The sequence below is a fragment of the Rhipicephalus microplus genome, chromosome 8 (assembly GCF_043290135.1).
Source record: "Rhipicephalus microplus isolate Deutch F79 chromosome 8, USDA_Rmic, whole genome shotgun sequence".
Taxonomy (NCBI): Eukaryota; Metazoa; Arthropoda; class Arachnida; order Ixodida; family Ixodidae; genus Rhipicephalus; species Rhipicephalus microplus.
The window spans coordinates 133,543,030-133,554,926 of NC_134707.1; positions in this window are offsets into that span (position 1 = coordinate 133,543,030).

Sequence of the window (11,897 nt, forward strand, 5' to 3'; positions counted from 1 at the left end):
ACCGCATCATTTGGCTCAAACTAATTCCTGCGGCAATTGTAAAGCAGTTTCAACACATGTCAATCCTAGATACAATACAAATTTAGCAAGCGCGACAGCCTTTATGAGCCTTCCACATTGTCCAAAGCGATAATCTTTTATTAGCAATACAAAGTTACGTCATCACACACCTGACTAGGATTTCTTGTCCTCAAAGGAAGGATGAAAAAACCCAACAAGATGAGGAAAGAATAAAAAAGCAGCTAACAATACAGAAAGAGAGCAGGAAAGAGAAAGGAAAAGAGAAAGAAGGAACGAAGATAAATATAGAGAGAAAATGAAGAAAAAGAGAACGAAAGAAAAGAAGAAATGTCTTAATTACAGAAAAAAAACAGAGAATATGAACAAGAAAGGAGAAAGAAATACGAAGAAAGAAATAAAGCGACAAACAAAAAATAAAGAAAGAAAGAATAAAAGAAAGAGAAGGAAAGAAAGAAGAAATTATGAGAAAGACCTTGAGAAACAAGAAATTGAGATAAAGAAAGAGAAAAAATAAAGAAAGCGAGAAAGAGAGAGGTATACAGAAAAAGAATGGAAGAAATAAAGAAAAAGAGAGAAAGAAAGTAAGGAAGAAATAAAGAAACATAGAAAGAAAGAAAGAAATTAAGGAAGACAAAAGTAAGGAAGAAATAAAGAAAGATAGAAAAAAAGAAAGAAAGAAAGAAAGGAAGAAATTAAGAAAGAAAGAAAGAAAGAAAGGAAGAAAGAAAGAAAGAAAGAAAGAAAGAAAGGAAGGAAGAAAGAAAGGAAAATAAGTAAGTGAGACGATCACACTACTAGCTATTCAGTGGCTCTCCCCGCCTCCCGTTTTCTCGACTGGGCAAGGGCTTTTATCTAATTCCTTCGAATGTAGTGTGTGTGATGCTGCTGTGAGACATAATTTTTTTAGGCTACTGTCTCACGGGTGGATTACAATTTTGCGTGCAATCTCGTGAAGGGCATATCCGTAAGTCTTTTCTCGCTATTTTTTACAGAACGAAAGCTTGGCGGTACTTCGGGAAGTGGAGAAGCTGGGTCTCTCGATCCCACTTGCGATCTCGTTTGGATTGAAAGGAGTCTTCTACGTTCCGAAGCTCGGCAGTCCTATATTGTCGAAGGATGGTCAACAGTATGAACTATTCCAGCCATGCAAAGATCATCAGGCGCCATACTACGATGACCCAAAGGAGGTGAGCCATGTCAACGTTTATTTTAATTTATTTAGACCTACTGCGAGTCTCTACACGAGGCTTTCGCGAAATTGAAAAGAAATTTATTGATGATTCTTAAAAAGCACAATTACCTTCTGTTGTGAAATACCATAAGAAGGGGCAAGAAAATATAGCCGAAAGAGACATATAAAAGGATAAGATAAATGAACAAATTAGGTCACAAGCAGAGAAAAGCTATCAGTCATCGATTTTCAGAAAAATTATTGCAGAAGCATTCATTATTTCCTACATACTTGTTCGAGCACTTGTGGTTACGTCCAATCGCGTCCAATATTCAGACAAAAACTGCCTTTTCACAAAACCCGTGAAAATGGAATCGAATAATTCAAAACGTGTTATGAAGTTTAAAATGCTCATTCTCGAGTTCAACACTTCAAGCTTTCACTGCGATGCGCTCGTCGGCTTTCTTAGTTATCAATGAAACTCGTGCTTCATTTTAAAGATGTAAATTTACAACACACCTAGTATTGCAACAAACTAGTGAAGTCTTCGACGTGGTCACCAGCTGCCTCTTTTAGCGGTGCTGAGTGCACGCTATAAACATGAAATTTTAGCAGCCAAATTAACCTTCCTAATTTACTTGTTTAGCTCGCAAAAGATGACATTGTACGGAGATTAAGTGAAGTTTCTTTTGAAAAGCCGCGAAAATTTCCGAAGAACAATGATTATTTGTACTTCACTAAAAACAAAACAATTTCGAACAGCAGTACTTGCTTCAGCTAAGGTTGAGTCCTTATTGAAGCTACCACATCTCAATAGCCCATTCATCATGCTTGTAATTCTATAACACACACAACAGACCTCGCAACGCATGAACATGCTTTCTTCTGTGCGTCATTGTTGACTTGCACTGCCACCTGGTTTTAGAAACTGTCTATTCGCCATCGCCATTGATCGCCGATGGCCGCTGGTGTCATAACACGGTCGAAAGGCGGGAAAAACGGCTAAGACGGAGAGAACTCCGTGTGTTATCTCACGGTACTTGCGTTGTGGGGCGCCGAGAGTGCGTTTCTCGCGTCGAGACCAGGACGTTAGCAAGTGTACATGGCAGTTCCGCTCGCAATTAAAGGGTATGGTCCAAACAACATCGTCGCCATTTGTTGTGCATTGACTATTAAGGAACAAAAAAGGCCGTGGACGCCGCCATGAGCATCGACACGACACACCTTTTTTTTTTCGTTTCACTATTCCATCTTGGATAGCTAGCTGTTAGATTTGGAGACGTGTGAGCTCGGCTACACTACACTAATGTCAGGTAGTAACGTCTGAAGCGCTAATCGCCTGAACGTCGCGACCTATTTAATGGACCTTGCACCTCCGACGAATCATCTCTAACATCATTCACCTTGTGATGTGGCGGTGATTTTTAAGACGCAGAAATTTTCACGCAGATATTAGGGTTTGTTCTGCTGTTAGCTGTTTGAATAAGATGGGGAAAGTTTAACCCCTTTCTCAGCCGTCTGCCATCCTGAACTGGCTTTTGTGTTCATGAGTGCTCACATCGTCCATAAAAGGAAGCATGACGCGAACTTTCGGGTAACACCAGTAAGGAACAATTAGGTAGTGTGTTACTTTATTTCTCAAATGCATCAAATGTAATCCAAAGAACCACAGTCCTTATTACTTGGCGCGGGCAATGCGGCGCTATGACCGCAAAAACGAGTGTTTTCTACGCTTCACTGGATGGATGGATGGATGGATGGATATGGCTGTACCCTTTAGATCGGGTGGTGGCTAGCGCCACCAAGCCGTAATACTTAATAAACACAAAACTATATTTATTTTTTTTCTTAAAAAGTTAATTTGAGGATTCGTACTTTGCAGTGAAGAGTTTAATTTTCACTCATGCCTTGACTTTAGCCACCAATCAGATAACCTCCTTCTAGTTAAGTCTACTTGCTTAAAGTCTATTTTGCCCTCCCGGTCCCTAAGCCCCAGTGCTTTGAAAAACTCTGCGCCATCATCCTGAACTATTGGGTGAAGCCCTTTACAGAACATTATCAAGTGTTCGGCAGTTTCTTCTTCCTCTCCACACGCACTGCATACTGTGTCTACCCCTTCGTATTTGGCCCGATATGTCTTGGTTCGCAGTACTCCCGTTCTGGCCTCAAACAGTAGACAACTACCCCGAGTATTATCATAGATTCTTTCCTTGGCAATTTCCTGCTTAAACGTTCGATAGATCTCTAGTGCGGACTTCTTATTCATGCCCATTCTCCACATGTCAGTCTCCGTTTCCTTCACTTTCTTCTTAACCGATAGTTCTTTTTGGTTTGGCCACCTGCTGTTTTCTAAGTATTTACCAGTCAACTTCCTGGTTCCCTTCTTCCATTTTGTATCAACATTCTTCATGTACAAGTAGCTGAAAACCTTCCTAGCCCAACGCTCTTCCCCCATTTCTCTCAATCGCTTCTCAAATTTTATCTTGCTGCTAGCTTCCCTGCCCTCAAATGATGTCCATCCCATATCACCTTGTACTCCCTGATTTGGTGTATTCCCGTGAGCTCCTAAAGCAAGCCTACCGATTCCATGTTGCTTAATTTCTAATCTTGCTTGAACTTGATCTCATGCTCAAGACCGCATTGCCGAACGTCAGCCCAGGAACCATGACCCCTTTCCATATTCCTCTCACAACATCATACCTATTCTAATTCCACAGTGCCCTATATTTCATTACTGCTGCATTCCTGTTACCTTTAGTCGTCACGTATATTTCGTGTTCCCTCAGATACTCGGTCCCATTGCTTATCCATACGCCCAGATATTTGTATTTATCTGTTATCTCTAGCGTGACCTCCTGTATTCTAAGCTCACTACCTTCGTTGTCATTGAAAATCATGACTGCTGATTTTTCCTTACTGAACTTAAAATCTAACCTATCTCCCTCATTACCGCAGATGTCCATCAATCTCTGCAAATCTTCCTTGTTGTTGGCCATTAGCACTATATCATCTGCGTACATTAATGCTGGTAGTGCCTGATCAATAATTTTTCCTTGTTTGACTAAAGAGAGGTTGAAGCCCTGTCCACTTCCCTCTAATTTCGCCTCTAATCCTTGTAGGTACATCATAAATAATAAGGGTGACAGGGGGCACCCCTGCCTAAGCCCCCGTTTTACCTCTGCAGGCTTGGATACCTGTTTTTCCCACTTTATAACTACCTTGTTACCTTTATAGATACCCTTTAAAAGATTAGTGACTACATGTTCCACGCCTAGTGTGTCCAGTATTCCCCACAATTCCTCTTGAACCACGCTATCGTACGCTCCCTTGATATCCAAAAATGCTAGCCACAGGGGCCTGTGTTCCTTTTCTGCTATTTCGACGCACTGCGTCAGTGAGAACAGATTGTCTTCCAACCTCCTGTGTTTCCGAAACCCATTATGCAGTTCCCCCAGCCCCCCCTCATCCTCTATCCACGCCTGCAGTCTTTCCTTTATAATCTGCATTGCCAGCCTGTAGACCTCTGATGTCACTGTTATAGGACGGTAGTTGTTTATGTCAGCTTTGTCCCCTTTTCCTTTATAGATCATGCTCATCCTGCTAAGTTTCCATCCATCGGGAACTTCACCATCGATTATTATTGTGCTCACTGCCTCTCTCAAAGCCTGCTTAGACTTCGGACCTAATGTCTTTATCAGCCTAATTGGAATGCCATCTGGGCCTGTTGATGTACTACTAGGAACCCTTTTCTCAGCCCTTTGCCACTCTTGTTGTAAAAATGGAGCCATTGCACCACTTGATTCGTCCTTGTCTATTGTGGTGCATAAAGTACTTCTTTGTTGAAATTTTTCTGTCACTTTTGTTCTTATACATTCAATTGCTTCGTCCCCTTCTAGCCTAGCACCTTGTGCTGTAGTTATAAATCTCTGCTCTATGCTCGTCTCATTTCTTAGGGAGTTTAGATGGTTCCAAAATTTCGCAGCTGCCTTTCTATCTTTTTTATGTACTTCTGCCAGCCTCTGAGCTCCCTTCCTTCTAATCTTTTCATTGATCAGAAGGGATGCATCCCTTCTACAGCTTAGAAAGGTTGCCCATTTTCTTTCAACATCATCTGTCGGTTCACCCCGCTGCTTAGCATGTCTGTGTTCCCTAGAGGCTTCCTGACGTTTTGCTATGGCTCTCTTAACTTCCTCATCCCACCAACTTTTGGGTTCGTGTCTTCTTTTCCGGGGTGACTTGTCACGCGTCTTAGCAAGCTCTAGCTCAAAGAGTCTAATTAGATTCGTGTATGTCCACACTGTCTTATTATCCTCCGTGATTACTTTCTCAATTTGTTTAGTGGCTATTTCAATTTGCTTTTCTGGATAAAAATTTTTCTGTAGTTGCTCATCTTGTCTCCTTCCCACTTTCACTGCTCTTCCAAAACTTAGCTTGATACGTTTGTGATCGCTACCCAGACTTCTGGAGCCACCTTCATCTGTGTGCATTCCCCTGAGCTTATCATACATCCTATGTGACATCAGTGCATAATCTATTGTCGACTGAAGCCTTCCTACCTCCCATGTTATTTGCCCTTCACACTTCTCGGTACTGTTGCAAATGATCACATCAAGCCTTTCACACATATCCATGATCATTTTGCCTGTCGGGTCGGTATACCCATCTATATCTTCTATGTGCGCATTCATGTCTCCTAGTAAAATTATCTCGCACTCTCTTCCTAACTCCTGAATGTCCTTTGATATACACTCTACCATTGTCTGGTTTTCCTCTCTGGCCTTTGCTCCCGTCCACAAGTACACAAAACCAAGGAGTGTCATTTGACCTGCCACTTTCCCTTTTAGCCATAAATGTTCCTTGCACTCCTGCTTGACCCTTTGCCAGTCTGTACTTTTATGAATGAATGCCCCAATACCACCCCCCTTTCTGCTGCCTTCTGTTCTATTACAATAATCCCACGCGTAGTCCGGATTGTTCGGAGGTTGTTCCATGTCCCTCAGATGTGTTTCTACAAAACCGTATACCATCGGCCTCTCTTCCCTTAGCTGTTCTTCTATCTCTTCCCACTTCAGTCTGTTCCTACCACCCTGCTTGTTAATATACCCTATGTCTGAATTGGCTCGGCGCTCGTGACTACGTCTATTTATGCCCCGGACTCTACCTATCTTAGATATTGGTGCCACTTTGGAATCGTATCTGTCCATACCACCTGTCGAAATGTCTCCCTGGTTGTTTTCCTTGTTACTAGCTATCCTGCACCCTGAAGGGCTCGCTTGCCCCCCAAAAAAGCTACTGCGCGTCCTGCAAGTCGCCAACCCACCTCATGACCTAGCCGCCCATCGAAGTGAATTCTGTCTCGTTGAAAACCCCCCCACCTATGCACCTCTCTGTTTATTTCCACCACCTCAAAGCCTTTCTCTCGACTCATCCGCCATATCTCTTGGTTTGCGTTGACCACCACTCTTTGCAGGTTGCTATCACGCACCGGTACCTCCGGTATCGTGCATATAGGTATCGTGCATACCTGTACCTAGGTATCGTGCATACCTGTACCTTAGGAGAAGTGGCGCGCATGTCATCGACGCCTTTCGCCAGTGTGGCTGCTAGTCCTGCTGCATCTCCATTCAGCACATCGTTTAAACCACCTGAAATTATCACTAGGTTTCGTCTATCAGCTGTCGTTTTGAGCTTTGCGCTCGCTTGCCTCATGACTGCTTCCAGCTTGCGTCCTGGGAACGCCCCTACTGCAACCCTCTTGTCACCTCTTACCCTCTCTTTGATGGCTTCTGTGCATCGATTTAAATTCGAGTCCCCGGCCGTTATCAAATGCTGCGACTTTTCAGCTGGAGCGTTCTGCACCTGGGGGCTACTTGCACCTGTGACGCCGGTTGCTTTGTTCCTTCCCTGCCCCACCACTACCTCGCTGAAGCTGGCCCTTGCGACAGTTGAACCGGCTAAACCTGTTTTTTCCAAACTTGCTTGCTTTTCCTTCTCCACCGTTCTGGTTGCCGGTTCCCTACTGTTCTCTCGGTAGGTCGCTTCTTTGTTCAGCTTCGCTAGCGCTTCCTCGGCGGACTTCAGTCTTTCTCCCATTGCCCTCGTTTTCTCTTGCTCTGTCGCCAACTCAGTCTCGAGCTTGGCGATTCTCATCAGCAGTTCACTTTGGGCAACCATCATTTTCTCCATTTTTTCCTCGACCTCACATTGCCTACACTTCGCGTCAGCCTCTTCTCCATCCACTTCTACGCTTGGGTCCACTTTCAAACCCACTCCACATCCTGAACACTTTACAGTCTTTTTAATCTTTTTAACCACGCCTTTCTGACACCAATTGTCCCTATACTCGATAGGTACTAAACTCGAGTCCTGCACTACGAGAAAAAAAAAGTCTAAGCTCTACTAATAAAATTTGCGTGTTCAATGTACGCGCACTTCCCCCGCGGGGTGGCAAAAAAAACAACAACAAAAAATTCAAACACACACACCCGCACTAACTAATAAATACCTGGTGACTAGCCCCCGAAAAAGCCGTACCATAAAATGAGTGCTACGAAGATTTCAACCGCTGCCTTCTAATTATAAAGACAAGCTCAAAACATGCAAAAACACTTATCTGCGCAGTCGATCCGGAGCGCTCAAAAAACACGTCCATCCACCTTGACAGCCCGAACTGAACTCCTCCGAACTGAACTACACTAAAGCTACATTGTGCTGCCACCTAGCAGTGACTTTGCGTTCTAGAAAAACACATTTCTTCAAATTACTGCTAGATGACGTTCATATCTCACGCAGCGTCTATTCACCAAATCTTTTAGCACAGAACCTCCAAAAAGTCACAGCTTTGCCGAAAAGGCGATGAAATGAACGCGATAGTAAAAAAATTGGAAGGTCACGCACAGAATAGAAAGCAGGTCCAAACATCCCCGCGTTCATCACGCGAAAATGTCGTACGAAGTGTACTCACAGGTACAGATGCACTCAAATGTGCTTGTCAATTGTTGCTTCGCTGTGTCTGAAAATTGCGCGCGTTTCGCCAACGGAGACTGCAATTATTGCAGTGTCCTTTGTGTGCCGGTAACTACAACAGAATCGTTCAAGGTAAAGCCCGAGGTCAGTTAAAATTTATCATCCTCCTCCCCTCCCCACGACGAGATGAGGGCACGCGAGCGAGCGTCATACCCCTCCTCTATGCGAGGCGAAGTACGCGTGGGAGATTAGAGCATGCGCCGTCATGCGCTGGAGCGACGCGCACTCATTGCGCCATCTCCTGGTAATGCTGCACACATTATTGCTCTCTCGAGATGCTCGTCAGCAGCGGTAAATAGTAGGTGTAAGTTGCTGGCCGTTTGAACGGTGACGAACGTCTTTCTTGGTGGCTCAAAGGTTAACGCCTCGTACTCATGATTGAGAGGACCCAAGTTTGATTTCGCCCGCCGGAGTCTTTGTGCGTGTTTTTTTTGCATTTTAATATAGATACGTATACCTATAAGGTGAGTGACGGCGACGCTGACGTGGGCCACAAAATACAGCCGGGAGCGTCCATTTAATTGCTATCGCAATAATAAACGTTTTTAAAGCGTTAGCAATAAAATGGACATTCTGGACTGGTGGTTTTCTCCATCCCCACCACCACGGTAGGGATGGAAAAACTACCAGGCAGGGCGGGCAGAAAAAAGCATGTCTCCCTCGGCTCAAAACACCAACGAGAGGGAACGATGATAGTGGGTATGTACAAGTGAGAACGATGTAGTGCTTGGAATGTGCTTACAATTCCCCCCCCCCCTTTTTTCTAAGCGGCCAACCTAGCCGCCTCTGGAGATCGGCTGAACGAGTAATAAAAGGTTTCATGTGCGAGACGTGAAAGGTTTCCGTTCTGCGCAGACAGTGGTCAGTGAGGCACTTAAGCTGGGTGACGAGATGGTTAAGTGGGAATGTCAGTCGTACGTGTAGGGCAAACATACCGGTGAAGAAATTGCTCGCTAAGTCCTGATGTTCGAACCGAAGTCCAAAGTAAAACCTTATCACCAGGATTAAAGGTCATGTCACGTCATATATATATAAATATATGTATATATATAAATATATGTATATATATATATATATATATATATATATATATATATATATATATATATATATATATATATATATATATATATATATTTCCTCCTCCCTTATGCTTGCCGCGTTGGCGCGGCAACGATCAGCCCACGGTTCTTGCGAACACAGCAGGCCGAAGCTTCTACGGGCTGCTTTCAACATGAAGCATGGTGCGTAAAGTGTACCTGGAGTGGCCGTCCACATACAGATGCACTGTATACAAATAAAACTGCTACCAGCGGTGACATACGACGTATAGACCTAAGTAGCAGCATGCGCTGCCCCCGGGAGGAGCACGAGCCTTGTTGTGGTCATTTACTTTTGCCGCGTCGCAGGAATCTTAGTTACTTAGCAAGTGCATGTGTATTACAATAATATTGCTTCTAAACATGCTAGCCATGCTTCGTAAAACATTCCAATACGTTCCTATCACATTCATTGATTCGCCCTTTTTGCGAAAGTGTGACTTTTTAGGCTTTCTCTCCAGACAGAAGACTATCGTCTTTTCACGACTTTCTCAGCGAAACACTCCGATAAGCCGCCATTTTCTTTTCAAATTGAATGTCTGAAAACGCATTAACAGCAGCCACCACCGCCCTCCTCACTGATCCGCCTTTTGAAAGTCAGGTTTTCCGCAATCCTGCACCGCTTTGCGGAGAAGCGAAGTGCGTATCCAAAGGTAAAATAGGGGACGGCGTTATGTGCGCGTATTCGGTACATTGCATTTCTCGTTTCTTTTTTGATTTTGAAGGATTTAATTTCACGTGATATTATCATTCGACAAGGGCACGTCATATTCTGAATTCATTTTTATAACCGAGTATGTAACATATAGGCATATATATAGGTGGTTATTAAACCACACAAAACAAATAAAGCTTCACATTACAGCAGCTTCTCATTGTTACAACAGATATTCTGTAAAGCCCAGTATTGCTAAAACTGACTACTTTACACCCTTGTGGATAGAGCTATCCTGAGAACGTTGCCCTTGTGACCACGACAAAAGGACTGCTTTGACTACCACGGATATCCTGCGCTCCTATACTCGCCAACTGGAGAGTAAAAGCACTCACTAAACTGTAATAATGCGCGTCTTGTCCTGAGCCACATCACGGGGCTTCCCACGGTATTGCAATGGTCAAACAAATGGGGCCCGTGGCGACTACTGAGCGTGACAAGCAGTGTGGATACTTACACCGTCTGCGAATCGAGTGGTTTGAGAGAGTGGTTCTTCACAGCGAGTAATTTCAGAATTTGAGAAAGAGATACTATTGCGACGGCGTTGACTTTCCGACTGTGAGGCTGGTTCGTTCTATATTGTTTGCTGTTATACTTACGCGATTCAGATGAAATTTGTAGAAAGATACTTTGTGTTTTAAAAGATACGTTTTATGATGTTTTCGTCTATTTTCTCGTTTCATTAGTTCTTTGTTTAATTACACAGCTGTGCGGTGATGCAAGCTGGACAGCGCCTAAAAAATTACCTGTCTCTGCTTCTAACATGGCACAAAAGAGGGCAGTGACCTATCTGACAGAGGTGACCATAGCAACATTCGTGAGTATCTCATACCATTTTTGATTGATGGGGTCAAAGTGCTCACATACCATTTCTGATTAATAAGGTCCAAGTGCTCGTTTCGCAGAAATTACTGTGCGGGCGTCAACACAGGTGTCGCTGATTGTAAGCGAAAAATTGGCGTTTTCTGGGAGCAAAACTGCTATAGAAAAAGAAACATTGACCCATATAAGAATCGAACCCAGGCTTTCTGCGTGACAAATAGGTGCGCTACCAGTGTCAGCTATCGTTTGGTAGTGCTGCGAAGAAAAAAAATATCTTCCCCATTGCTATGTATTGCGCAGTCTCCTTGGCGCGTGTAATGTCGCGGGAGAAAAGTGTAGAATCGCGCCAGGCATCCAGGCATGCGATTTGCACATCGTGTGCTAGGTTTCGAAGCCCATCCATTACGAAGAGCTAAAACATATTTATGATTCACCCTAAAATGCAAACGTGCCAACACAATCAGCAGCCGCGTAGAAGCTCGTGCTGGCCAACGGACGCGTATTGGATATTTTAAATATTCGCAAAGAGAAGAGTTGCGAGGTAGTGGGCGCTTGACAACTGCACTTCCCATAGGCACCACAGGACAGTTTTAAACGGCCTTCGTTACATGAACGCTTTTTTTTTCTCGCGGTGAGGTTGATAAGTTTATTACGAAGAGATGGGAGGTTAAAGTTGGAGAAGGCCATGGAACAAAGTCAGATTACGCTAATGTGGTGACGCTGAAGCGTCCTCCAAATGTTTTTTTTCTTAATTGCTATGATAAATCGCTTTCAGAGCTATGGAATGTACTCGAAAATATTGGTAATGTAACTAATGACAGCAGTTCCAACGAAAAGGTATTGAGGTCAAACAACTCACAAGCACAAGTGTGAATTCGCTCACGCAGCCACTGGAAACGTAGACACCAGGGGGAGACAAGTTTGTAACGCAGCCGATGTAAAGCAAGACCATATTGATGAGGCTCCCCAAGTTGGTCGTCGAGAGGTGGTCTCTTTCGGTTCCAATGTTAAATGCACGTGTAGCTTCACTTGCGCCATGTGT